Genomic DNA, 5,496 nt, shown 5'->3' with positions numbered 1-5,496 from the left:
CCTAAGTCTTTTTCTTTTGTGACTTAGGATTTTATTTTAAAATTTTCTTAATTTCTTTTCAAATAAATTAAGTGGTGACTCTGTAATTTTTTAGATCATTTTGAAGTTTTCTTTAAAGTTTTGAAATAGTTTAAAAAATCAAAATCAATGTTTTCCAACACTTCAAAACCGAAAAAGGGCAAAACAACATGATTGGGTGCTTGTATCACCTTGATATGCAGGGAGGTTCAAGTTCCCACATAGCATATGAATATCCTCTGGTTCGTGCAGACACACGCACTGGGGTCCTTCCAACTGGGGGAGAGTTGGGCCCATATAATTCGTGGGTGCCTCCTTATATTATAACGGTTGAGCTACACAATCCGGGATAAGGTTTTCAAAGTTCATGTCGAGCCTTGTTCCCTACTCCAATATATGATATTATAAATATATGTAATTGCATATGATGTTGTGCATTGAATTTTAGATTGGTTTTAATTTGTTATCCGTGACATTATTTTATCTCTTATCCATGAGTTACATGCTAGCGTTCACCCCACTAACTAACTTCGAACACTGTATCCCCACGTGATGCAGGAACTGGCCATACTTCTACTTCTCTTGCTCAGTGACTAAGGTTCAGAATCAGTTCGTGAGTTGACATTGAAGTGGTGAGCTTTCATACATCAGAAGTCTACATTTCATATTTTGGTCTCTAATGTCTCAGACTTGTTCAAACTTATTTTTGGCTATAGTCGGGGCATGTCCCGACACTCTTTTGATATTTAGTTTTGGTAGAGATTACTGTGGACTTGGGTGATGTTGGTTGGATGTGTTTGTTTGGTTGCCAGTTATCGGTTATAGATATAACTTTTATTCTTTAAACTTGTCTTGTGCTATCTATTTATATGTTCAGAATCCAACCATTATTGGGCAGTGTATGGTATTTGGTTAGGTTCAGGGGGTGGTATCTGGTCCACAGTGGATTGGAGATGCCCATCATGGTCAGGTCTTGGTTCGGATTGTGACCGAGTACGAGTCGCGACAGGTGATTTCGAGCATATATGAGTGGTGAACGAAGTGCTGGCGTGCACTTGTACTTCAGAGCTGACTCCAAGCCTTCTCTTACCAATTTTAGATATCTTTACTTATTTTGGAGGAAGATATTCATATTTTAGTATTTTTGAGTTATATTAGATGCTCTTAAGCTTATGTCACCAGATTTCGAGATTCTGTGTTATTTCTTTAGATTTTCTCTTTTTTATATTCTATGTTTGGCATGACTTCATTCAAGAAGTCTCGCATTATCTTTAATGTTTCTAATTTTTGGATTTTCTATTCTTATTTGTTTGCATTTCATTTGTTTTGGTAATAGGCTTACTTATCAAGGCTAGACTGCGATAAGCGTCATCATGACCCAGTTTTTGGGTTGTGACAAAAATTCAGCACCAAAAAATCACGATCAATGCTCAACCACTCGTTCAATACCTGTACGTAGTGCCGAAAAGAAAACAAAAATAAGGAGTAAGTACAAAACACGCCAACCCTAATCCAAAGTGATGGCGAGAACCACCACACCAACCAATCAAGATTAAACCTGCACTTAAAAAAGTCCTGAACTATTCTAGTAGATAGCAACACTTAACAAGATAACCAAAGCAGTTCAATTACCTTCTCGGCATATCCCATCCCATGGAGGACTCATGGGAGGCTTTCAACCCATATACTAATGACAATATCATTAATAAACCTTATCGACACATCTCTCAAGTAAGGCATTTTATAAAAATGTCTCATTATTTCGCAAAGAAATTCAAGTTCCATCGTAGTACCAGTTCCATGAATATGAGTAATGAATGAGTATGCATGATCATGGAAAATAATAAGCATCTAAATAATGGTATAATGAACTCATGTCACCCAAATCTCAGTAAATCATGATACAAGACCCGTATGGGTGTCACAACAGTAATAAGAAACTACTAATACTCAAAATAATAAACTTACTTTATAAATAAACATGGTGTTCTGAAATAGATAAACATACACAACAAGAGTATCAATGCCACGACTTGGTAGAGCCAGTACAAGAGCACCTAATGTAAATAATACAACTCGAAAGACATAGAATATAGTTAATACATCAGTCTCGATACAAAAGACTGAATCACTCCTAAACACTTCAGGGACTGTATCAACTATCCACACAACTCATAAATGATATAAGGTAATAATAGAAAAGAAAGAATAATAAAAAATTTATAAGGCTAAAACTCACTATGAGAATTGTTACATTTGGTGACCTTAACTATCACTCATAGTGTCGCTGGATGGAGTTGCAGGAAATGGAGAACATATAGAAAAAAATCGTCAATCTAATTCTTTTTACCTTTTCTCCAAATTATTTCAACAAAAATCTTACATATTTTCTGTCGCCTCTATTTACATTTTTTTTTTGATTAAGAAATCTTCATTAAATATTCATTGATTTCATATTGCAATGCTAGTTTTCCTTCATTTATTTTCTATATCAATTTCTCTGATGAATTTGAATAATCATTGGTTTTTCTATCACTTTACAATAATTGTAGCTTCGTTCGAATTTCTTGTATTGACATATTTTGTGGCTTTTCTCATTTGGATGATATTGGATTTTATTAGAAACATCTTAAGTAGTTTAAATATCAATTATGAAGCTGTTTGGAGACAATTTTAGATGAATTTCAAATTAAAAACTCGAGGTTGAAGATGACTCAATGTGTGTATCTCCATTAGATTCCATGTAAATCAGTGCATAAGTACATTGTATATTTGTTTATCCCCTATATATCATGTATATGTATTTATCTATGAAAATTTATAGAGAAAAATACATCGTTTCACCTATGAACTTGCAGCCAAAACTTACTTTAGACCCTTAACTAGTCGAGCAATTATATACCCCCTTAATAACTTTAAAGTAAATTTTTCACCACCCTAAAAAAATTATACCACTCTAACTACGGAGAGTTAAGTACATACGCCCCACGTCATAGCCAACTCAGTGCCACATCAGTGTCATGTCATTGCCACATAAGAAATTATAATGTTTTTTAAAAAAATAATTCAACACATATATTATTTTTATATATTCTTTTAAAAAAAAATCAAAAAATATATATGTACTCTTTTTATATATATAGAATATATATATATATATATATATATATATATATACCCCCACCCCACCTCCCTTTCTCACAGCCCCCATCTCGTTCCTCCTCCTTCTTCAATTCTTTAATAACCCCTCCATCCCCACCCCCCGTTCCTCCTTCTCCTTTAATTTCTTTTTCACCATTAACACTAATAACTTGATTCAAATTTAACAAGAAATTGATAAATAACTTGTTCATGTAGATTAAGCCATGGCTCCTCCATCAACAGTTAGAAATCAATCATTGTAAGTAGAACAAAATCTAAACCCATCCACAATAATTCTAGGTCTACCAAATGATTTAGCAGCAATACTACTAATATTCGTTCCTTTGTTTCGATCTGTCATAAAATGCTTCCTCCTTTAAATTTTTTTCACCATTAACACCATTATTTTGAAACTTCACAAATTGTCATGCAGGTTACAATACATAACTTGATTCAAATTTAACAATGAATTGACAAATAATTAAATTGATTAGAAATTAACAAATTGTCATCACAAATTCTCCGATAAGCACAAGACAACGAAGTGATAAATTATCATCACAGTTTCACCTATGCTCCATGCTTGGAAACTAAGAAACGAATCAAGTTATTTATCATCACAATTTGGATGTAGTCATTTAAAAAAATTAAATAAAAGTGAAAAAAATTAATGAAGGGAGGGGTTAATGGAGCTTTGTAATGGTGTTCTTGAAAAAAAAGAAGATGAATTTATCCTAAACGAAGAAGATGAAGAAACAGGGTGGGGTGATAGGTACGAAAAAGATGAAGAAATAGGGTGAGGGTATGAAGAAGACAAAGAAATGGGGTGTTGGGGGTAGGGGTGGGGAAGGGGATCGTTATGAAAAAGCTGAAGTTGGGTTTATCGTTTTTTTTTTTAAATTTATAGATATATATATATATATATATAAAGTGGGCCCTTTAAAAAAAATTCACGCGTTTTTCTTTTTTCTTTTTTGCCACGTCAGACATCAGGGCTGAAATTAATTCACTTAAAAGTTGTTAAGGGGGTATATAATTGTCCGACTAGTTAAAGGTCTAAAGTAAGTTTTGACTGCAAGTTCAGGGGTGATTCGATGTATTTTCTCAAATTTATATTTGTATAGATGATACAAAATATGATATACACATGTTTTAATAGCACCCCTGAAACCCATATGGTATACACTTATATAAACGATATACAATATAATATAGGGCAAAATTCAGAAATACCATACTTAACCCTTTAATTATGATATTCATAGCAACACTTTTATAATTGTATATTATTTTAACTTTTGATATGTATTTTTGCAAAGTGTTGCTATAAAAATACAAATACAATTATTTTTACTGCATTAATTATCTGATCTAAATATGGTAATAATTCCATAAATTAACAATTAAAGATTACAATCCCATTAAAAGCCCACTAATCACCCTTTTTTCGTTACCTTCCAACAACCCTATTCAAATTCAAAAAAAAAATTGTATTATCCACTCGCTATATGCGTGATTCCTCTTCAAAAAAAAAAATTCAATTCAATTTTTCAGTCGCTAAACGCATGATCCTTAAAAAAAATCAATTCAAATTTTTGTTGAAGCTTCAAATTCGCTGTAATTGAACAATCAAATTCAATTGTACTTGTTGATGTTCAAAAAAAATTCGTAAAGTTCAACTATCAACATTACCTTGTTCTCGATAACACTTTGGAATTCAATTATCTTCTACGAATTAGTGCTTAAGTGTTGTTTCAGGTATTACCGTATTTTTTTTTAGTATATTTTATTTTTGCCGATCGTTTTTTTCAATTACTCAATTTGTGATGCATCGTAGATTTATTTACTGATGCTCCTATCTAGTTTTTTGTTGTCGCCATTAAATTCTGTATGAATAATTTCTAAACAAATTTTGAGTTATAAGCAATGAAGGAGTAAATTCAACATATATAAACAAAACCTTCAGAATTCAACTATTTATTGTCAAATTTCAGTTTAGAAGTTGTTTCAGGTATTAAAATTTCACTGTTCGACTATTTATTTGATGATCGTTTGTTGTTATGCTTATCGGTTTAACAATTGAACAGATTGTGAAGCTTTCTAGAATTTCGATTATGAACATAATTTAAATAAATTTTGATTTGAATTTTATTCAATTATTTTCTGAAATCCTAGATCAATGAATGATCGAATTCAGCTGTTGAATGTGATGAAATTCTATTGACACATATCAAAATACAAATTAGGTATGCTCCCAGATGTATTTTTTTGTGTTTAATGTTAAAACTGTATTTGTATTTTTGCTATGCTTAGTGTTAACACTGCATATGTATTTTT

Source organism: Capsicum annuum, chromosome 11 (genome assembly GCF_002878395.1).
Source record: "Capsicum annuum cultivar UCD-10X-F1 chromosome 11, UCD10Xv1.1, whole genome shotgun sequence".
In the NCBI taxonomy this organism is placed as follows: Eukaryota; Viridiplantae; Streptophyta; class Magnoliopsida; order Solanales; family Solanaceae; genus Capsicum; species Capsicum annuum.
This window is presented reverse-complemented; position numbering follows the sequence as displayed.